Below are 24,257 nucleotides of genomic sequence, written 5' to 3'. Positions count from 1 at the left end.
TTCTCATTGTACTTTTTAAAAAAGAGATGGTGGTGTCTTCTGAAGCTTCTCAGAGTGACCATGAATTTGTTTTATAACGAAGACAATCCTTGAAGTCTAGATATTCTAGCCTCAGTTTTGCCAATAGTTAGTTTTGTAGGCATGCAACACCAGGCCCAGTACTTTTAATTTTACTTTTTAAGGGGATTAACATTTTAATAGTCTCTTTTTAAAACTGAATATTTTTTATTTTTTTTTATTTTTGAGATTATAATATCATGATATCATTTACCTTCTTTTCTCTTTTCATACCTTCCAGTGTACATCTCCCTGTTCTGCTGCAAAATTATCACCTCTTTTTAATTAACTACATATGTATTTTATTATATAAATATATGTATATATACATGGATATATGTATATATCCTAAATATATAAATCATATATACGTTAGGGATAAATACATAAATATAACCTGCTCAGTCTATATAAAATTACTTGTTATGTTTTCAGGACTGACCATTTGTTATAGGATAACCAAATGGTATATTTATTTCTCCTGCTCTCAGCATTCCTTAGATGCCTGTAATTCTTCGTGTAGGCTCTAATCCTCACCGACATTCCCAGTCTACTTTAGCCTGCCTATCGTTATTTTTGTTCAGCTCATGTTTATGCAGTCTTGTTGGTGACACATTTTGGGTGTAAATTCTGACTGTACAGACAAGGACAACCTCTCAGCAAACTCTTGATCTTCTGGTTCTTACAATCTTCCCAGCACTTTTCCCCCAAATGTCCCCAAGGCCTTGTATATGGGAGTATTTCCAAATATATCCACTGAAGCTCAGATCCCTAAGCCTGCAGTTTGATTGGTCGTGATTTTCTTGAATTATCTCCATCTGTTGCAAATATAAGTTCCCTTGATAAGGGGTGAGGACTCTATTTGTGGGTATACGATCAATATTTAGAACGTAGCTATGGATTACACTGGTTTAACAAGGTGGGTGTTTGTGGGTTCTTCTCCAAGATTCTTGAGTCCACTGCCTCTGGCTACATGTCTAGGCTCCCATTTCCAAGCATGGATTTCCTCTTGTTGAGCAGGCCTTAATTCCATTTGGAGATATTTTTGTTAACAGCGAGGTAAACATACTATTGATGTACCTTAGGGTTATAGTGGCATGCTGGTCATTGCTGTGGTTCACAGGCACCACAGCTGGGTGTGATTATTGGTTGTTTCCCTCCTTTGGAAGTATTTACAGCACTTTGTCCTCTGGCCTCAGTTTCTCCAACAATTAGTTTTATAGGCATGCAACCCCAGGCCCAGGTAGTCCTCAGGTGAAAGGATGGAACTAGAAAGAGTGTATTGATTGAGATAAGGCTGACTCCTGAAGACCAATGTGGCATGCTCTCATTCATGGGGGACTCCTAGCTCTAAATCTTCAACTATGAATACATATCATACAGTGACTGCAAACACTAGAAAAATAAAAACAGACCATATCTGATAAAAGGTGAGTGGGGGTGAGGGGTGAGGTCAGTGGAGATTGAAATAGCAGTGTGCAGCATACAAATCGCCTGTGTTGAAATGGGAGGACAACACTCTAATTAGGAAAGGAATAGGATATAAATTCAGAAGGAGAGAGGAAGGCAAGCAGAGTCACAAGGAATTGTACTATTAACTCTTCCTTAGAAAATGCTGTACTGCATACGCACAACTGTGTAGACATGTACATATATAGTTTAATTGAATTTTTCTCATTTGAGTTGACAATAATGCCTTCAAGAGGCAAAGACCATCTAACAAAACCCCAAGCACTAGGCCTGAGAAGCCTACTTCTGAGGTTTTAGTCAATTTCGTCCCAGAGCCTACCACAATACTGCAGGCTATTGTCCTGGGTGGCCCCCTAGAGGCAGAAACTAACTCCTTATTGAAAATCTCTTGCATTTCAGACAAGGGGTCCAGAGCCCACTTGAGCTTGAATGGACCTGAAACCCTCCCTGACAACTGGCTTTCATGGTAACTAATCTTTTGATAATTTAACCTTTTCTGTTGCACTACAGAGATGTAGCAAAGGGGTAAGCACCCGTCATATGAGCATAAACACTGACATGTGTGTATCCCCAGCAACCACTGATTTGTAGAATGGGCATGGTAAAACTGCCTGCATTCCCTGGACATGAAGGTAGGGTGAGAAGCAGAGACTGAAAATAACTCTAGATACCTGGCAGCTGCACTACGCAGACCAATGTTCACTTCAAAGGCCCTGTCCTGAGATAGAAGGTGGACATAGACCAGGACACCATACATTAGCCTCTGGCTTCTATAGGCAGGTGTACATACATGCTAAGTATGCATGCATGTGCCTGTTGACATGCAAAGAGGCCCATACCCAGGAATATCTCACACACACACACACACACACACACACACACACACACACACATGCATGCACACATTTATGAAAAATATTGTAATTATGGCCAAAAATATAATTTCTAAATTAAAGTATTAGCACCTTTATTTATGAGGTTTGGATTTGTTGTTGTTTTTGTTTGTTCATTTGTTTGTTTTGTTTTGGGGTTGTTTTGTCTTTTGTTTTGTTTGTTTGTTTGTTTTTGAGACAGGGTTTCTCTGTGTAGCCTTGGCTGTCCTGGACTCGCTTTATAGGCCAGGCTGGGCTCGAACTCACAGTGATCCTCCTGCCTCTGACCCCTGAGTGCTGGGATTAAAGGTGTGTGCCACCACATTCGGCTATTCATGAGGTTTGTTTGTTTGTTTGTTTGTTTGTTTGTTGTTGTTGTTGTTTTAAATCCCTGTTGGCAGCCACCATGGTATGTTATCTATCCAGTAGTCAACCATAAATGCCCTTACTAACAGATTTTAAATAGTACAGTTCTCTTAAGCAATTGTTTAAATTTATATATGGCTGTCTATTAGCTCATGTCGAAAGCTCACATAATTATACCAGAAATTATTTACTTAGTTTCTAGCTACTCTGGTAAGTATGGAAAACAATATTGACGTCCTTGATTAATCAAACATGAATTTATCTTGTAAGAAGAACAAGCAGACACATTTCTGATGTGATATGCCAGGGTTAATATTTGCTATCATTTGGAGAGGAGTTGGTCAAACCAAGTGAACGGAGATGAAAGGACCTCCAAACGAGCACGTCTATCAGTAACTGCTTGTTTTCCTGAGTGAAACGGATGCTGCTCAAATTCCCCTATATTAATTTTCTCTCCTTCTAGCAAGAATAGAAGGGCCAGGTTTGTTTCTCTCTTCTCCTGTGACCCCTGGAGAGATCTCTGGGGAAATCATACAACACTTCCTGAAAGGCTTGAAATGAATTTCTGTCACTACCAAGCAATTTTCTTGTACAAACAAAAAATCCTTTGCTCCCCAAGGCTCACCCTACCATTTAGTACAAGGGCTGCAATATCTCGGTTTTCTTTTCTACAGCAAAGTGGCTGCCAGCTGGTCTTACAGCAGGACCACCTCTGTCTATTCCATGCTCTCTGCTAGTTCAACAGTGAGCAAACACATTTATAAGTACGGAATAGTCTCTGTGAAGTGACAAAGTAGTAACCTCGCTTTGCTTATGTGTGATCAGCATTCACATCTCATTAAAACACACAAGGACCAGCAAGCATATTTTCACATCTGTAACAAAGATGACTTGAGAGAAATCATGATCATCACTGTCAGCACCATGGTCCCGCCTTGTGGATTTGTGGTTTGAAAGATGAGTGGGGAAAATGAAACAAAGACACAGAAATGCCGGTTCAGCATCTCTCTGTCAGCAAATCATTTTCTACAGAACAGAAAACAAACTGCTTCATGTCTGCGGGGTCATCCATTTAAGGATGCCATAGCACAGTAGCTGGGACTAAGTTTATTACTGTTTAGTCATAAATCAACAGTAAAAATAAAGAAAAACTCTTCCTCCTGTGAAGAGTTTAAATGGTGAAACTGTATTCTTATCTTGGCTCTTTGATCTGTATTCTATAATAAAAAATGTAATCTGAAATTAATTTTTCCTCATTATGGGAATTCCTGGATTTCTTTGTTTTGTTTATATTCAGCTTGACTTTGCTTCCAAGCCACTGAGAAAGATGTAAACTGTAGAGTTTCTGATTTCCGTCTCAGATCCCACTCTGTTGGAAGGTTGTGCTGTAATCAGTTAAGACAGGAACATGGGTAAGACAGACATGCTTGCATGAACTTGGTAAGGTTACTTCCCTCCAGCAAACACTGTGGATACAATTCAACAACAACAGATTGACAGAAAAGGTAAAGGCATGGAAGAGAACAAAGTCTGTCCTGTGACCGAACAATGGGGGAAAGTTAACTGAAGAAGTGTGTCCTACCTTGGAAATATGACTAACACATTCTCAAGTCCATGGATGGTCACAATTGTACTGCGTGTATCAAGAACAGTAACACAATGTTTTAGAGTTTCCTTCTATTGCTGCGTCTTCTGTGGCAATCCCACTAGCACTTAGCAAGTTTTCTGTTTGGTTCTTTGGACTCTCTCACCTACTTAGTCCAGTAGTCCAACAGTTACAAAGTGGCTTATATCACAGCTGAAGTTTCATAGTATCACATAGGAGAATAACTTTGTTCTAATATCATCAACAATACAGTTGTTCTTCATTATTTCTGTGTTCAATACCTGTGAGTTTTCCCCATCCACAAAATTTAATTGTCACTCTAAGTTGTTCTTGGGCCACTCTCTAACCCTGCCTCCTCTCCCCCATTCCTGATAGGAATAGTTGGTCTGAAAGGAGCTGAGGCTGCGTGTTCCCCTCTTTCAGCTCTCTTGCTGCGTGCTGCATGGTAATTGTCCATTTTGTGCTATATGTACCTGAAGATGTATGCTCTATGTTTAAGTGATTTTGTAGTTAGGACGATGACTGTGCACCCTGAATAGGCCTGATTGCTATTCTACACATTGGAAAGCTTCGGGATGCCTGGTGACATGTTAAGCTCCCTTTATATGACCCAAGTTCTACATAGTATCTTTCCCATGAGGACCATGGTAATAAATCAATGATGAGTGTTAAATGCTGTATTTTAAAAGGAAACATATTCAGATCAAGGTTGCGTGCTGATTCACTGTTGAAAATGTGGCCAGAGGCTTCAGGACAACTAATTCTCTATGTCTTAATCAGCCAATGGTTCAGTATTTGCTCACTGTGTGGCAGTAATATGTACCCATTGCCTTTCACATGGCTGCCTTTCCAATCCCTTCCTTCTGTAGTCAGGTGGACCCCTTCCCTTGGCGTCTGTGTTTTTGCTGTACTTTGTTATCCATGGCTAACTGAGAGAGCTGACACATTATGCTCAAAGCATCAGCTTCATCTGCTCCTTACGCTTGATAAGTACATTACATATATAATCTAAAAATATGTTATTTTCAATTATATTTCATGTTCTTCAATGAAACACTTCAATTTTAATGAAATAAAAAAATATCACATAAAACATTTAGTCAAAGATAAGTAATTCAGTCTGAGTTTCACAAAACACTTTCTGTCTGTTGTTGTAACCTGTGTGTCTAAGGAATGTTCCATGCAAGCTGGGGCAGAGAATAAGAGTGACCGGTGCATCCTGATGCCAGAGCCGCAAAGCGGCATGATAACAACAGTGGTAACTGGACACCGTGGTTCACAAAACCGGCCAGAGGTAAGTCCTACCAGACTCAAAGGCGTGTTCTAGTCTTCCTACCTGTGCCAGTCTTCCTTGACTTCCTCACAGCATCTTTACATGTATTTAACTAAGGATTCCACATCCTTCTTGTAGGACATGGGCGTTTCACAATACGGTCAGTATACAAATGTACTAACTACATGATGTCATAATGCTTCCCCCTACTTAATAAAAATTAGGAAAAGAGGGGAAAGAGAGGAGGAAAATGAGGAAGAAGCAGAAAAAGAAAGCTGAATGGAAGATGGGAGTAGAAAACTGGGGATGCCTCAGAGAGCAGATTCATGTAATCGGTCTATAGCACAAAGCAGCTTGCACTTCTTGATGTCTGTGAGTGGTTCAGTGTGCAACTACACAAAACTGCATCAGGACATCCAGTGGTTCTCACCTCTGAATGCATCCTACACTCTCCTGATAGGATTGCTTCTACCACCACTCAATTAAGCTATTCTCTGGAAATCAGGCTCAGAAGTTTTTATTAATATTTATTTTTAATAACAGGTGAATAACAATGATGCACATTTCATTTTATCAGGCTGAGGTTTCAGTTACTTGAATTGTAATGACAGAATTTTTTAAAGATACCACATTCTTAGGTTATATTAATCTGGGCTCACATATATTGTGTATTCTTGGTCATTTTCATTGCAAATAAAAACTTTGCAAATTCTGTATGATGTGTTAACATTGTATTTTAGGAATTATATGGAAGATAAATTAGAAAAAAATACAAATAAAGTAAAGACAAACATAAACATTGTAGCCAAAAAAAAAAAAAAGATGGATAAATATTCATCAGGAAAGTGTTATTGGATAAACACACTTTAAAACTAGAGACAATGTACTAAAATGTTATGACAACATGACTACAGTAAAATAGAGCTATGCTGCCCTGAGTGCATAGCTGGTAGAGATAGTAGAGAGATGTCTGCACATCCATGTTTATAGGTGCACTGTGCACAACCATTGTGGGATGGAAGGACCCTCATTGTCACACTGGGGACCTTTAGGCCACTGCAGTCAAAGACCATGGCCAATGCAACTTACAGAAGAGAGTATATGGCGTGCAGCTCCAAAGGTATAAGAGCATATCATCTTTGGGAAGCATGGCAGCAAGCAGCATGTACAGTGCCCGGAGCAGGAAGCTGAGTGATCCCGTTCTCACCTACAAACAAGGATCACTTCCAGTTTCCTCTCTCTGTGATTCTTGATGTTGACTCTCCTCAAACAGGAACTGGCTAACCTCCACTGGCAGAGTCTTCCTGACAGAGCCGATGATACCTGCATAAGACACAGGGATGCTATGGCTTGTGTCTGTTCAGACAGAGCCACTCACAGATACACTTTGTGAATGTTTGACTTTGGGTCACTGACATTCAACTTGTTTTTTAGATGCTGCTTTGGAACCAGTCAAGCCACTCGTCGTGTCTGAGGACTCATGTGGGTCTTTTCCTAAGGGTGCTTCTCTCTCTCTCTTTTTAACAACAAAGTGTTTGGCATGGAGTTCTACTCAATAACAGGCTGCTAGTGGACTGGTTTTTTAGTTCATCTCACAAAGGGCATGTAGCATAAAGCATTCTGCCTCCAATGGCAAAGCACCAGATCAGAAAATAAGCGAATGTATTCACCACCTCTCATCCTCTACAGAAGGCCCATGCAGACACTGTGAGCCGGGTTACAGTGATAACAACAGCAAAGGGTTAAGAGATTTGTTCTTGATCTTTTCTCTGTTGACCATTGACTATGCCTGCATTGTACTTCTGAATGAGTAGGTGACACCTGAGCGTACTTCCTGCACGACTGTTGGTCCGGTGATCGTCTTCTGGAGTTGTAGTCAGCTGCTGAAGGAGAGCGAGGAGATGGCCTCTGTGCAGTTCTGCTTTTGTTTGCTGTACTTTTGGAGTCATACGTAGCCTGTCATGGCCTGTTCAAATGTCTCACAGAACTTCCCTGTTTTCTTCTAGTTATTTCACCCACTCGTGACTCACATTTGAAATCCAGATCCATTTTGAGCCACGTTGTGTTCATAGCAAGTGTTCAGGGTACAGTCTTAAACTTCCACACACATATCCAAGTTTCCCAGAACCCCTATTGGAGAGGCTGCCTCTTCTCTAATGTTTGCTTTGTCACTTTTGTGAGGATCATGTGGCTAAGTGTCATGGAGATGACTCTGGGATGTGGGGTCTTCTTTGTGAGCTATGTGTCTGCTGTTTGTCATTGACATTCTGTTTTGGTAGCTGAGGTTCTGTACTATGTCCCAAAATAAAGTACTATGATGCCTAAAATGTGTTGTTCTTGTTTAATATTGCCTAGGCTATTCAGGTTCGCTTGTGCTTACACATGAAAATATAATGCCTTCTGTATACAACTAAAGAAGTAATCAGAAGAAGAAGGAGCCAACTTTCAGAATAGAGAAGGAATGTCATCTTGTCACTTGCAACACAATGGACGGCCATGAAAAACATTATAGTAATCAAAATACGCTGGAAAAAAAGTAAAGTTTTACATGTTTCCTGATGTGTAAGTGCTAAAACAGTTGTCCAGGAAGAAGAGAAATCATTACTAGAGTTTGAGTGGAGGGACAATTTGTTACAGTGATTTTATATTGGATTGGTGTATGATTCATAGATATACTGAAATACCACACTGAAGTCCATACTTTTTTCACAATAAACATATGCTAATAAAAAAACAAATGTATTTGAATCTAAAAATAAAATATAATATACAATAACCCCATGTGATCGGAGCACATACTATGTAGGGTCATCCTTTGAGACACACTGGGAGCCCAGTACAGCACCACAAGCTTTGTACCAACTGAGTTAGAGAATCCTCTAGTAGAAAACATGTTTTGAAAGGGTTCCTTCAATAGTTGCATATGAGCTCTCACTTAGAGCAACCAGTCTGTGTGTCTTCCTTCCTGGCATGAAACATGAGTATCTGCAGCTAGCCGTGATGTACCTTACAGGAGTGCCTAACAGCACAGAGGTGCAGGCCGGGGCAGGGCTTGTGGAATTCCTTCCATGTTTAGAATTCGGTGCATATTACAGCTGGTTCCCTGTGTTTCACAAGCAATGGAGAGTCCTCACTACAGACTTGTGGGCAGTAATGAGATCCCAGTCCCCACCCTCTCCTCAAATGCCCTATTTTAGGATTTTTCTAGAGAGAGAAAGGCTTTCTCTTACTGAGAGAGCAGAAGTAACCGTTAACAGTTTTTGTTCCCTGGCAGGTCTCCTTCAAAGGAGTAAGAAGATAGGGTAGCCATCTGTTTTGGTTTATCCTGTGCAGTCCTGTTTATAATCCCAATCGGATGTAATCATTAATCATGTCCCTGTTAATTCCCACAAAGTGGCCCAAAGCTTGTAGGTGTCACAGAGTAGATATCATATACTGGGTATAAATATGAAACTATGACGTTTTAAAGGAGAAACCGCACTGTTGAGAATAAAGAATATGGACAGAAAATAAAGTTAGGTTATTTGGCTTGTAAATGAAGAATTATGACAGAAATACAAAAGAGTTATGGTTACTCAGCCTTACTCACAAGAATCACACATTTCCGTGCTAATGCATTCTAAGACATCATGACAGTCCCAGCCTGTGGCAGACACAGGAGGAGAGCGGGCGTGTCAGACAGGAGCCTGCATGCTGCTGATGTGGAATTTGCACTGGCTAGGCTTTCATGAAGGTTGTGTCCGTTAATCTCCCTAAACTACACCAAAGGCCGTGAAAGGTATTCTGTACGGGGAGTTATTGTCTAACCCTTTTGCTGGAAGAAAGTCTGGATCAGGAAATAAACAGCAGACAGGCGTGATTGCACCACTTCCTGAGCAAAGTGATGCCATACAAGGCTGGGTCTAAGCCAGTCTTCTCCCGGGTTTGCATTAGGACACTATAATTTCCTCAAGACTTCTAATGGTCCCTCGGGTTTGCATTAGGATACTATAGTTTCCTCAAGACTTCTAATGGTCCTTGTTCAACACATCAGACTCTTTATTAGCCTGTCTCTGAAGTGCAGGGTTTGTCTGTAAGACTTTAATGGTCCCTCGGGTTTGCATTAGGATACTATAATTTCCTCAAGACTTCTATGGTCCTTGGTCAACACATCAGACTCTTTATTAGCATATCTCTGAAGTGCAGGGTTTGTCTCCCATACTCCCAAAGCTTCCCGGATAAGTCAGCTATCTAAGGTAAAAGCCAAGCTTCCAAAGCACCTTTTCATGTATTATAATTACTAAATTAAATAGTTTTGGAAACACTTGATGCTGTGCTGTATATTCAGAGCTGCTGTGGTGGCACAACCAAGGAAAGCAGGTGACAGTGACTGGAAGGAAGCTTCCGTCTCTCTCTGGACAAGGAAACAATTTGCTGGTTTTATTATACACAGAGAGTCATGGATTCATGGTATATGCCCCAGCCACATTGTGGAAGGTAGTTCATATTGCTGAACAGCAATCTAACAAATTCATGGGGGCCTAAATCAACGCACTTTACAGTTTAGAACATGATATCAATTAAAAATCAGAAATAAAAGAATTAAAATTCTAAAGGAGTAAGAATCACCTTACCTTAAAATATTTTTTTATATATAATGCTTAAGAAATTCAATAACAACACTGAATGTAATTTGCCTGTATGGAAAATACAGCTTGATGATCCCATTTCTCCCTTGTTGCCTGGGAAGGCTCCAGGAAGTCCCTAGGGGGTCTTCAGCTGAGACCCCAAGGCCAGTAAAACTCAGGGAAGTCCTAAGTCCAGCCACCAGTCAGGTTCTTGAGAAATTTCCTCATGTGTGCACCACAAGCTAGGTGCGGCATGGAGTGACATAGGAAGGAACTGCGAAACACTGAGCCGGTAATGCATGTGTGACTCAGGAGCAGTTTATCACAGTTTGACTGATTTTTTGAAACTAACTGAGACTTTAACGCACTACACTCCTATCATGCTTGTCCCAGATCCTCCTCATCTCCCTACCCACACATGCTCATGTTATTTGTCTCTCTTAAAAACACATAATCAAAAAGCGGGAATTAAAAAACAAAACAAAACTCTGAAATCAAGAGTCTATGTTGGCTAGCCAATCCTGGTAATGAGCTTGTCTGGAGTGGGTTCAATGTACCCAGTGTTGCACATTCTAAGAAAGCTAATTTTCCTCCTAATAGCAGCTCTCATTTGTGAATATCTGCTGGGCAGGGTGTGCAGCTTGTGCCAACTTTTCCTTTGTGCTAAGAACTTGTTTGGCTTAGATTTGTGCAAGTATTGTGTGTGCTGTCATAGTGTTTGGATTTATATGCGCTTCTGCCTTGTTGTACTTGAAAAACTATGTTTCCTTGGAATTTTCCATCAACTTTGGCTCTTATAGTCTCTCTGCCCCTTCTTTGGTGTAGTTCCCTAAGGCTTGAGGGGAGGGCTATCTACTCCAAAGCCTCCCTCTCTCTTCGTGTTGTCCAGGTTTTGTTCTCTGTGTTGTCGTTTTCTATAAAAGAAGCTTCAGTGGTGATGGCTGAAAGATGCACTGATCCATGGTTATATCAGTATGTCCTTAGGAGTCATTTTCTTTGCTATTGCTATGTTCTACTAGCAGAGTAAAAGGCTTTCGTCTATAGTCCATGAACTATATTGTCTCAAGTTCTCAGTATTATTAAAAATACGAGGTATGAGTTTCATCTCATGGAGCGGATGGTTACTCCAATAGCATTTGTGCCACTGTTGTACAAGTGGCCGTGCTTTACCAGCAGTCATCGTTACAGCTTGCAGGGGTCATAGCGGGTTCAGACTGATAATTTCTTTTCTTTTCCAGTAGCTTATATACGTACCTTACAGTACTATGAATGTTGTCCAGCAGGAGTGAAGCTGTCAGTTGATTTCTCCATGTTTTATTCTGTAGGAATGTGATGTCTTCAGCAGTAGAGTATTGCTGTCAAGTTGGGGGGGGGGGGTCTATGGGTCCTCTGGCCAACAAGGAAAGATGTAACTCATTCCTGGCACTGGTGGCTTTATTTGATGGCCTATGAAGCCTGGTTCTGGCATTGTTTTCTCCATATATGGGAACTTCATTTAGTTATTATGTATTGTAAGTATGCATTTTATGAAGCTTCTGCAGTTGTAGGTTTTCATGTGGCCTTTAAAAAGGCCATTAGTGTTAATTGTCCATCTACATCTCTTCTCTACCCTATCCTCACATGGTCTTCCACACTTAATCCTCCATTCTAATTTCCCTTTACCCTGTTCAACATTATAATTTATTTCCTTCTAAGATATCTTTCCCTCCTAGTCCCTTAGCAACTACCTAAACTCTGCAGGTATTCTAAGTGAAGCTCTCACATACAGCATAAAAGCTAGCATCTACATATAAGAGAACTAACAGAACACGTGTTCCTGGTCTCACTTACCTCACTCAGGATGATGTTTTACAGTTCTATCTATCCAGTACATTTTACTCGTCATTTAAAGTATGTCCTTATGATCCTCCGAAGTTCCTCTATCTGCTGTAATGTCTCCTTTGTCAACAATAATTTTTTTTTTTTACTAACTTTGATTTTCTCTCTTTCTTTTGGTTAATTTGCTAATGACTTGTCTGTATTCTTTTTCTTTTTTTTTTTTTTAAAGAACAACCTCTTCATTTTTTAATTTCTGTGTATTTTTTGTTATTTTCATTTCATTAATTTAGCCCCGAGTTTATTTATAGCACCTCCTTTTTATTTCATGGGTTTTTACTTGTGTTTTATAATGCTTCCAAGTTTGTCACTACAGTTTTTATATGGGACCTCTCCAGTTTTTAATGTAGTCACTTAGTGCTATGAACTATGCACTTAGTACCCCATTCATAGTGGTCCTTAAGTTTTGATATGTTGTGTTGTCATTCCATTCTAAAATGTTTTCATTTTGCAGTGAGTTGTTAATTTTCTTGTATCTGTTAAAACTTGCTTATAATCCTACTATGTGATTAACATTAGAGAGAGTATGAGAGGTTTTTGTGAAGAAAGTATATTGTTCAGGGTTCACATGTAACGTTCTGTAAGTATCTGTTATGTTGTTCTGGCTTATGAATCTCTTTAATTACATAGTTTCTTTGTTTGGTTTTTGTCTGGATGTCCTGTCTTCTTGTGATAATGGTTTATTAAAGTTACTCTTTATCACTGTGTTGGTCTCAATATGTGATTTTAGACGTTACAGTGTTTAAGTTGGATGCCCTTTGTAATTTGGTACAAAATGTTTAGAATTACCGAATCGCCTGACAGGACATTTTCCTTTGATGAGCATACATTGTTCTTCTCAATCTCTTCTGATGATCTTTGGATCAATATTATTTTGCCAGATATTAAAATAGCTACATCTGCTTCCTTACTAGTTCTGCTTGCATGAAATACCTTTATCCTTTTAGTACAAGATAATATCTTTACTGAGATGCTGAGGTATATTTCTGGGAGTCAGCAGAAAGATATATCCTATGTTCTAATCCAATATGCCAGTCTGTGTCTTTTTATTTGAGAATTAAGACCATGATCATTGAGAACTGTTGTTAAACAGTATTACTAATTCCTGTTATTCTGTTTTCCTCTTAAACCTCATTTGGTTAACTGAGATGATTTATTCCTTGTACCCTCTTAGATATACTTAACCATGTCTTGAAACTGAACTTTTTTCCCCTCATTTCCTCTGCAGTGTGCCAGAACTTTAATTGTTTTAGCTTATTTTTATTAGGAAATGGTTTTGCATTCCCATTTGATATTGACTGATAGTTTTGCTGGGTATAGTAGTCTGGGATAGCATCTGTGTTCTTTCAGAATTTAGAGAACAGTGGTCTGGGCTTTTCTGGCTTTCAGACTCTCCATTGAAAAGTCAGGTATTGTTATAATGAGCCTTTTTAAAAAATATGTTAATTGATATTGATATTATTCCCTTCCATTTTTATATCCTTTAATTTTTCTATATATTTAATGTATTGGTTATTATTTCTTTAAGGAAATTTATTTTCTAGTCCTGTGCATTTGGTGTTCTGAAAGCCCCTTACACATTTATAAATGCCTCTTTCTTTGGATGTGGGAAGCTTTACTCTGTAATTTGTTAAAAACATTTTCTGTGTATTCTCAAATTTTATTCCTTCATCTATACCTTTTATGCATAGATTTAGTTTTTTCATTGTTTCTCAAATTTTCTGAATATTATATGTTTTGATTATCTTAGATTTATATTTTTCTTTACCTTAGTTATCTATTACTTCTATCTTGTCTTGACATATGAAACTATTCCCACCACTTTATTCTCTCTGTTGCTGAGGCTTTCCAATAATCTTTTCGTTTGACTTCTTGAACTTCTCACTTTGAGTTTTATCTGTTCAGCTTCTCTTGACTGATTATATTACTTTGTTAAATTTTATTTTTATCTCTTAAAATGATTTTATTCAACTATTTATGATTTGTATTCTTCATTGAATCATTTAGTCACCATTTTTATGTTCTATGAACATATTCTAATAACTATTTTAAAGTTCTTATCTTGTGTGTTATCAAAATTGCTCTTCTCAGGGAACACTACAGTAGGGGAGCTGGTTTCTCAAAGCAACATATTGTCTTAGTTGTTCATGTTTGCTTTGTGATGATATCCATGCACCAGGAGTTACAATGTTTGCGGTGTTTCTTGGTGTGGGAATCCATTCTAGCCTTTGTTGGGGGGTGGGTATTTGGTCCTTTGATGGCTGTTAATTCAATCTATCACATTGTAGACAAATTCAATAATGATTGGTTTGTTTTAAGTCTTGAAGTCTTTCTGGGATTAGGGATTCAGACTCTGTGCTTGGTATGTTTCTGTCAACTTAAAATAAACTAGAGTCATTTGAGAAGAAGAAACCTCTGTTGATAAAATGTCCCCACTAGATCAGCCTGTGATGCATTTTCTTCCTGATTGAAATATGAGAGCCCAGCTAACCATGAGTGCTGCTGCCTCCGAGCAGGTAGTGGTCCTGTGAAAATATTCTGAGCAAGCCAGAAAGAGCAAGCTGGTAAGCAACACTCCTCCACAGTCTCCGAGTTACTTACTATCTTCATGCTCCTGGCCCGAAGTCTTTCTCTGATTTCCCTGCACGAAGGACTATTACCAGGGCATGCATACTAAAATAAATCCTTTCCTCACCAATGTAATTTTTCCATGCTATTGTTATCACAGAAATAGAAATCCCTAATTAAGACAGGCTCTGCTTTTTCTCAGATTTAAACTTTTGTTGAATTTTTGCATTTATATTCTAAGCAGTCCAAGATAACCTGAATGGGGATGAGAGGTACAGGAGGCAGAAGAAAGGGATTGAGTGAAGTGTTCTAAATAAGGTGCTCTGCCCACCTACAAGAACGACAGTAAGTGCGGAACATGGGAGAAACAATGGGGCAGCATCACAGGTGGAGGTGTGTCCCAAAGTAGAGATGGACCAGGAGGAGTAGCGGAAGCGGTGGCAGGCACAGGGCTGGGAGCAGCCGAGGGTGACCAGAATGACAGGAGTGCGGGGTAAACATGGGGAAGATCTGGGAGAAGTTTGACAAGGGTTTCAGAGGGAGACATATTGTGCTAGTTCATAAGTTTAATGGCATGAATATGTTTAAGGAAAATGTGCTGCAAGGGACGGTGGAAATAGATATATATTCTATTAGGAATAATAAATCTGAGACATTAAGTTTTATTATTTTTAAATTTTATATTTAATTAATATTTTATATTTAATGGTATACCATCAAAATGTATTACGAATTAAGTATTAGAAAGTATTAAATACATTTAAATATGTTTGTGTTAAATTGTATTTTTCCATATAAGTTTTAATTTTCCTCAGTAAAATTTTGTAAGAATTTTGGAAACAATTTAGAAAAAGCTACATCTGGGTTCAACAAAAAGAGGGATAATTTTTACAATGTTTTCATGGAAATCATTTTTATGTCAAATATTCATTCCGGTATCCAGTCCTAATAGGAGTTTGGTTTGGAAAGCATGTTTCTTGCCATGAGTACTTCCTCTTACTAAAAAAAAAAAAGTAATGGTAACAACTTTTATAACTATACATTACTAAAATGTTTCTATTACTGGTTAAGTCATTGCTAATCACTTACCCTACCTCACTTAGTTAAATTTCCTTACAGCTGCAAGTGCACAGGATAATGCAGAGAATGCAGCTCTTACTGGAGGATGATTCAGGTGTTAAGTCTCATGAGATGCCCCACAGATTAGGGACCTCCTGTAAAGATATCTCCCTGTGACACAAAGGTCTTGCCTTGGCATCACCTGTCTCTCATCTCAGAGAACTCTGTGCTCCTGGGCTGGGAGCTGAGTCATTTTGATCTAGCAGTCAAGTGTAGGGCACAGACAGTTGCTTCTGAATCTCTTGCCTCAAATCTTCCAGCTTTCACCCCCAACTTCACACACCAACTGGAAAAAGGATGAAGGACTCGGTCCCCCGTCATCCCCCATCCATGTTTACTGTATGCTATAATGGGCAGTCTCTCAGCCACTGCCCCCCATCCTGGGGTTTCTGCTATGCACACCTGAGTGTGATACATGCTGGCTGCCTATGTCCTGGGATTGCACCTTTGTAGTAGGCTGGGGACTGCAGTGAGCTGTGTCCTTTGTGTTTGTCTGTATCCACTTGGAGGACATCTTCTTGTTATATTAAGGGTAAAGGAAGCAGAGAGGAATCTGTCCTTAGCACAAATACCCAGTTGATTATCTAGAACAAATATGTCTTCAATTTCCTCTTTTGTGTTTGCCTATTATTTCCATAGATTTTTAAATGATATATTAATCTTTCCTCATTATTGTCCTGCAGAAAAACAGAACAGTAGGATATTGTAATAATAGACTCATGAGGTGTCAAGGTTAATAAGTTTAAAACCTTTGGCAAAGCCTGGCAGACAGGCAGTCAGAAGGACACTCGGTCTGACGAGGTGGCTGTTGGAATTGTCCCCGCCACCCCCCCCCCACACACACACACAAAGTAGTCAATTGTTTGGCTGCTTAGTGTTTATATTAAGGCCTTCCCTAGACAGAATGACATCATGTACATTATGGAAATTAAAGTATTTTGCTCAGTATAGTGATTTAAACATTAACCCCATCAGCTCACCAACCATATGAGTGTGTGTGTGTTTGTATGTGCATGTGAGTGTACAAGTGCTGTGTGTGTGAGTATATATATGTGTGTGTGTATGTGGTGTGTTTGTGAGTGTATGTGTGTGTGGTGTGTGTGGTGTGTGGGGTGTGTGTGTGTGAGTATATATGTGTGTGTGTGTGTGTGTGGTGTGTGTGATGTGTGAATGCATATGTGTGTTGTGTATTTATTTGTGTATGTGTGTGTATGCTTGTGTGTGTGTGTGAAAGAGAGAGAGACAGACAGACAGACAGAGACAGACAGACAGACAGACAGAGACAGACAGACAGACAGAGACAGACAGACAGAGAGATAGAGAAACAGAGAGACAGCTTGTGTGTATGTATATATACATATATGTATATGTGTGTATATTTGCTTTCCCAACAAATCATTTATCATAACATTTGAGAAATGCCTGGATTGTCTTCGTAAGTTTATGTATTGTATCAACCAAGTATATATATTAATTTCCACATTTATTTCTTCATCTGTTGACATCTTATCAAATGGCTGAAGGACTGAGGCATCAGCTAGTTACCTCTTATGGTTCACCTAGTTGGTGACTCTGGGCTTTGTCTCAGTATGATGGTACAACAGCTACCGTTCATGTCACCTATGATAGTGAGATGCCTATGAAAGAGGAAGTGGAAAATGTGATTTATCTTAAGGTCATATCTCATAATGACCCTAGGACTCTTTTCAGGGAGGTTGGTTTTTTGAGACAGGGTTTATCTTCTATTTCTGGTTGTCCTGTACTTGCTTTTGTAGACCATGCTGGCCTTGAATTAACAGAGATCTGCCTGCCTCTGCCTCTCTGAGTGCTGGGACTACAAGTGTGCACCATGAAGCCTCTTCTAGGACCTTTTTACTATACTCTGTTGGCTGACAAGCCAGACTGGGAGCCTGGGCCTGGACAAATGACTCTTCTTTTCCTTCTGTGAGAGGAAGGATAAACTTTGAAGATAAGCTACAAGGTTCATTTCCTGGTAGTCTAACACTTTTCAGTGAATGATATATCATGACACAGCTTTGTTAGCTACAAAGCTCATATTTAAAAACCAGAAGCTATAAAAAAAAATCACAAAGAAAATACCACAGTGTTTTGAGTAAATTTATTCATAGCTGTCCTGAGGTGCATATGGCCTATAGGCCAAAAGATGAACATGTCTTCTAGGAAATTGGTGCCCACAATGTACGGATTGTTCAGCTGCTGCCTCTGCCACCAGACTAAAGCTACTGCTACAGCAGCAGAGATAGCCCTGAGCACTCAGAGGAGCTAGGCCTACCACCACCACCACCCCCTCCCACAGAGGCAAAAGCTATGGTGCCTTGCCTCAAGCTTCAGCCTGGGGTAGCAATAGCAGTCTGCTCCAAAGCCTTGGCAGCCTGCCTCCAAGCTGGCCTGGCCTGCTGCTGTCCACTGCCCCCTCCCCAGCTCTATGACAGGATGCCTTCCCCAAGCTTTGGGGAGCCCACTGCTCCTGCCTCAGTCCTTCAGCCCAATGTATCACCATCCCCAAGAGCTATGTCTAGCCCTTGAACACTGGGCCACTACAATTTAAAGTGTCTTGCTGCCAGCCCTCCTTCCCTCCCTGGGGCTGTGGAGACAGGAGACAAGGTGGTGGCTGGTAACAGGAGCTCTCCAAGGTGACTGTCCTGCCGCCTCCATGGGAGCTGTCCATGGTAACAACAACCTTTCCTGCTTCAGCCTGCTGCCTTCACAATGGACTCATTGATACATTGTAAACTTTATTACCCCTCAAGTGAGAAAAGTGGCCAGACCACTGCTTGAGAAAGCTCCAGCAGTCCAGCACCGGCCACTCCAGACCTCTGTAACTGCAGTCTCCAGCCCCTCAGTAGGACTCATCCCAGATTATGTTAATTTGGGATGAGAAGTCTGGAGGAAAACCCACTAATCCCCAAACTTTTCCGGACTCAGGCAGGAAATACCACCAAACCCACATTATGGAAATCCCTGGCCCAGAAAGCTCTATGAAACTCTATATAAGGCTGTATCTGCCCAGTTCCCTGTTGCCTTCTCCCAGAAACAGAGGCAGCCACTCCTGGATTTGTCCCTCCTCTCCTGGATTTGTCCTTCCAATAAATCTCTTTTAAAAGATGTACTACCTGCTGTGACTCTCTCCTTGGAAGAAGAGGAGGAGGAGGAGGAGGAGGAGGAGGAGGAGAAGGAAGAGGAGGGGGAGGAGCAGGAGAAGGAGGGGCAGGAGGAGGAGGATAAACAAAGAAAGAGCTGAGCTCAAGCACCAAGTATCCTCAATTACTCAGGGTTCAGGGTTTGGGGCAACCCTTCCCTTGAAAGCTACATGGTCTCTGTTGAGGAGGCCTTTCAGAGCTGTGAGGTTCCTGGGCTTGGGTGCCTCAGAATCCCTTGTGACATGTCCCACCTCAGGTCTGGGATACCTTCCAAGGTGTGGACACCCTTCCACCTGAGTACCAGAAGGCAGGCCACCAGCCACAGGACAACACACAATTTCTAGGGAGATAAGAATGTTTGCACATATATCCTCTTTATTACCTGGCTGTTGAACTTAGCCATGAGAGCTAAACATTTAAAGGTACTGTTATGAATTAAAATAAATAACCCCAATGTTCACAACACTCACTTCTTTACCATGATATCTTTATAAATTATACCTAGCAAGAAACATGTGCACTAAATATCCTAGCCTGTTGGCATTCCTTATAGGATGCATCAGGAATCAAATTCTTCACCAAGTTGGTCTTTGGTGGACAAAGGTTAAAGGCAGTAACAGGAACTAGGGACTGGCATTTTATTTATGGGGCCTTGGACTTTGAGAGAGTAAAGAAGGGGAAACACATGATAGGCGTTTTGAAGGAATCCTGTCATTCACCTTCCTCAGAGATATTTCCTGCCACTTCATTGTAAGGAGCAGGGGCCACTTTCTGTCTTAGCACACAGCAGGGCTTACCACATCTCTCAATGAAAAGTCCATTGTGTGGACAGATGTGCATGCTCTACTTACATTTGAAAAGGGCCTTGTGAACAGCTGCATGGCCTGTGACACCTAGTAATTGAAAATTCAACTTTTTGAATGGCTAAACTCTAACACTCTCTCTCTCTCTCACTCTCTCTCTCTCTCTCTCTCTCTCTCTCTCTCTCTCTCTCTCTCACACACACACACACACACACACACACACACACACACACAAGTTGCCATGTGATAGCAGTAGACCAAAGTGGATCACCTGAGTCTCCCATGTGCATCCTTTCCATTTAATTCTATCAAAAGAGCCACTAACAAAAGCCCCGGGACAAAGCTCTTTCATAGTAGAACATGAGGAAATGATGGAAATTAAGCAAGTGCTGAAGTCATGCTTTACAGACATGGCTGATGTTCAAAGCCAGTGAAAACTGAGCATTTGCTTCACAGTATTTTCTAACTTCATGTGTCCAACAATGCATGGCTCCAATCAAGTAATGTCATTTCCATGAAAAGAATTTTACCCTTTAATTATTTGACAGAGGCAGATCTGTGCTTCATTAAAACTTTAGAGTGTACTAGTAATAATATTTGTATTAATTACACCTGGCTTGCTCTACAAAATCAGGATAAGAACAGTGTCTTGTCCATCTGTTCTGTCCCATTCTTCCATGTCTCCATGTGTGTCCTCCCACCCTACCCCCATCCTGCTCCTGGCAATGGACAAAGAGACAGCACCTTCTTGGTGGTGGTGATCTTATACCAGTCAAGGGCAGAGCAGCCGGCAGTCCTCTGTTCCTCTTAGCTTGATGCCTGGCTTTGTGGCCAAAGCTTATGCCTAGGACTCATAAAAGCCAAACCAAATCAAACCAAGGAATCTCTGCTGAGGAGAAGAAACAGAAACCTTCAGACAGCCATGCCACTTACAGACCTGCCCCTCAGTGTGCGGCACAAGTGGGCCACAGCCATTCACTTACCGCCATGCCACACGTCACCCAGGGGCCAGACAGCCATGTGATCAGCCTGCAAAAGGATCCAACAGACCGTACAAGAATATGGTGGTCAGATGAGAGAGAAAGCAAAGTAGAGCCGCTTGAGCATTATGAAGAGAGATGGAGACTGGAGGATGGAGGATGGCGAGGTGTAGCCTGTTATGAGTGGCCAGCCCTGCCACCTGGAGCCACGGTGAGGTGCCAGCTGCAACTGCAGCTGAGGGTCACATATCAGTCCATGGCTATGCAGGGGTTGGCAGTGCAGACATCCGGGGCTCATATTACCACCAGACAACATGGGGAATGTTCCCAGTCGGGGCAGCTGCTGGAGGCCATGTGTATGTCCAGGGGCTGTGCATAACTAGTCCTGCCCCTCACTGGATTTGGCCTCTTCTCTCACCATGGGCAACACTCAGCAGAGCAGGTCATGTGCCTCACCCAGGCAACACAGGGGAGCTGGTCCTGGTGGTGAGGGTACAAGTGAGCCTAGCCCCACGGGTGTGAGTGGGAGAGTTGACCCTGCCACTCATCTCCAGTGAGGGGGACTAGGCATGGGCAAGAAGCCTTTCTCCACTGTTGCTCCTCACTGACTGTGACAGTTGGGAAACTTGACTCTGTCCCTTGCCAGCTGCAGTACTCAAGAAAGCAGCACAGTCAGAGTTGTGCCCCTATGGGAGGGCACAAATGAGCCAACCCCAAAGCCATGAGCAAGAGAAGTATCTGGCCTTGCCACCCCTCTGCCATGAGACGGCATGTGTGTCCTCTAGCCCCTTACCACCTGCAGCAGTCGGACGAGCTGGCCTGGAGGTCATGAGACCAGCTGAGCTGTCCCTGCTCTTCACTGGCTGCAGTATCCACGAGAGTAGGCACTGCACCTCATCTGAGCAGCACGGTCAAGCTGGCCCTGGTGGAGGTTGTACAGTACTGCCCAGAGGCCATGAGTTTGGGAGAACTGGCTCTGCCTTTTATCTTGCATTAGGTGGTATGGATATGGGAGTGACCCCCTCCCCTCCCCACTCACCCCCTGTAGTAGCAGGGAGAGCTGACCTTGGGGGTCACAAGAGTGGGAAAGCTAGGGCTCCCCCATCACTGGCTGTATCACTAAGGAGACATGCCCCTGCCCCTCACCTGGTCAACACAGTGGAGCATGCCTGATAGTGAAGGTGCAGGTGAGTCATCCCCGAGGGGGTGAGAGCAGGATAGCTGTACAAGCCCCTCAGAGGCTGCAACACTTGGGAGAGTGATTCCTGCACATTGATTGAGCAACACAGCGTAGCTGGCTCTGGAATCATGGAGGCAAGTTGACAGCAGGAGAGATGACTCTGCCACTTGTCTATGGCGGCATTAGGTGGTCTAGCTAGAGCAGTGCTGGAGAGTGCACCCTGGTGAGTGGATAAAGGGAACTGGCAGGATGGCCAGCTCAGCTCCACCCAGACTCAATTGGCCCACCCCACCTATATGAGCTGCTAATGATTGGAACATGTCAAAGGGCCAGTCCTGCTGCTCTGCGGATGCAGACCAATGACAGGCTAACAGGGAGAAGTCCCATGAGGATGCAATATTGATAGTGTCACGGAAGCCAAAGATCTTGAGGCAGACCAATGACTCACTGCAATGAACATTTGCAAGTGAAGATGTGCGGACAGAAGGGACACACTGTGACGTCCCTACAGCTTCAGCTTCCATGGGGAGATGTTTTCCATGCTTTGTTTTTGTTGTTATTGTAGGCATTTGTTCATTTGTGTATGTTTTATTCGGGGGGAAGGTTGCAAGAGCAAAAGGTGGATATGACAGGATGAGGGCATGAACAAGACTGCAGTGCATGATGTCAAACTCACAAAGAATCAACAAAAAATTAAAATAAAACATCAATGGCATCTCAGCAGTTCAGGTAGTATACACCACACACTTGGACAATATGCAGAGACTTAGCAAGAAATATTTAAGAGAGAATTTTTCAGGTTGGTGTATATTCTTCTTAGAGACACGGTCTTATACATGTGTCCCAGGCTAGCCTCCAACCCATGATTCTCCTAAATATTATTTAAAACTTGTGACCCTCCCATACTGGCCTTCCAAGTGCTGGGATCACAGAAGCCTACTAGCATGCCTATTTTATATTGTTCCTGAGATCAACTCCAGGCTTCCTACATGCTAAAAAAAGCACTCTACCATCTGAACCATATACCCAACTCAATTGTCAAAGGTATGAAGCATAAATTTCTATAAATTCTTGAAATGATGTGACATTTCTCAAACTTGTTAGCCTTCCTGAATATGTGCATACATACATAATGTATCCATTACTTTTCACTGTATTATTATTTTTTGGTTCATGCTAGAGCAGAAGATAGATTTTATAAATATACCATCAGGTGATGTTAATTTCAATATGAAAATTATGCCATCATATGTTGTTTTTGTCTTGTTTCTGCAGGAATTCCTATCCTTGGAAAGAATCATTCTTCACGTTCCAGTCCATAGTGCAATTGAAGCCTGAAACTGACTTCTTTGGGCCTTTTTGAAGATGAGCTTCCAGGAGAATCTGCATTGTGGATACTAAGGCAGCTCTGTTGACGAAGGAGAGAAAAGGATTTTTCCTGTGGTTCCTCTCAAAGCCATTCAGCTTGTTAGGCAGAAGGTGTGTCTTCTTGTAATAACAGTTTTCTTCTTTCCTTTTCCACTCTCACTATACTTAGTTCACATCACTTTCTTTCCTTAACTCTTTATATCACTTCATGTGCTCTTTACTGGTTATAAAGCAGTAGTTTCCTGTGTAACTTTACAACCATTAAAAAAAAATGCAAGCAAATGTGTTACTTCCTATTCTGCCTACAAACAGTGGATAGATAAATGCTGCCTGTAGGCTGTGGTTTGCTAATGCTGGACTTTAAGAGGTAGATATTATATAAGATGTCATGAGTCTTCAACAAAGTCATAAATAAATACATCAAGAGAGTCAGAGACCAAGGTAACAAAGGAGAAGGAAAAACATTCAAACTCATGTGTGTAGATTAGCAGCAGTTTAAAAAAAAACTATGAAAATAACCAAGAAGAGACTTGATACCCTATGAGCATATACAGGGGGAGGTAATCCCCCTCAGGAACAGTCATAGGGGAGGGGAATAATGAGAAAATGGGAGGGAAGAATGGGAGGATACAAGGGATGGGATAAACATTGAGATGTAAGAAGAATAAATTAATAAAAAAAAAAAATCACAACTCCAGCGTACTTTTCTGTAGAGTGGGAAGCCCAAGATCAAATGTGTCACATATTTAGTGTCATTTTTTTGTACCAAAAAGAAGGTTCCATTCTCTAATCCTCCCTGTTTTAACACACAGTAGAATGGACGCATGAACCGCTTTGGGCTGCTGGTGGGCATGACTGTCCTTGCAGCGCTGTCATCATACCACTGTCAAGACCTAACCGCTGATCATCACTATCAGGATTTTCACAGATGAATTGAGGTAACAATATCAGA

The 24,257-nt window shown here is 41.3% G+C and overlaps 1 non-coding gene across 1 annotated transcript; it reads left to right on the top strand.

Annotated features, from left to right (window-relative positions):
- The first annotated feature begins 20,491 nt into the window (after nt 1-20,491).
- Nucleotides 20,492-20,634, top strand: LOC127204810 (small nucleolar RNA SNORA48). The gene has a single exon (XR_007832511.1). It is a non-coding gene; the product is annotated as a small nucleolar RNA SNORA48 (small nucleolar RNA).
- Nucleotides 20,635-24,257: the final 3,623 nt, after the last annotated feature.

The sequence above is a fragment of the Acomys russatus genome, chromosome 20 (genome assembly GCF_903995435.1).
Source record: "Acomys russatus chromosome 20, mAcoRus1.1, whole genome shotgun sequence".
Classification (NCBI taxonomy): Eukaryota; Metazoa; Chordata; class Mammalia; order Rodentia; family Muridae; genus Acomys; species Acomys russatus.
The sequence above is the reverse complement of the archived record's forward strand: the minus strand, read 5'-3'. Positions and strand labels throughout refer to the sequence as shown.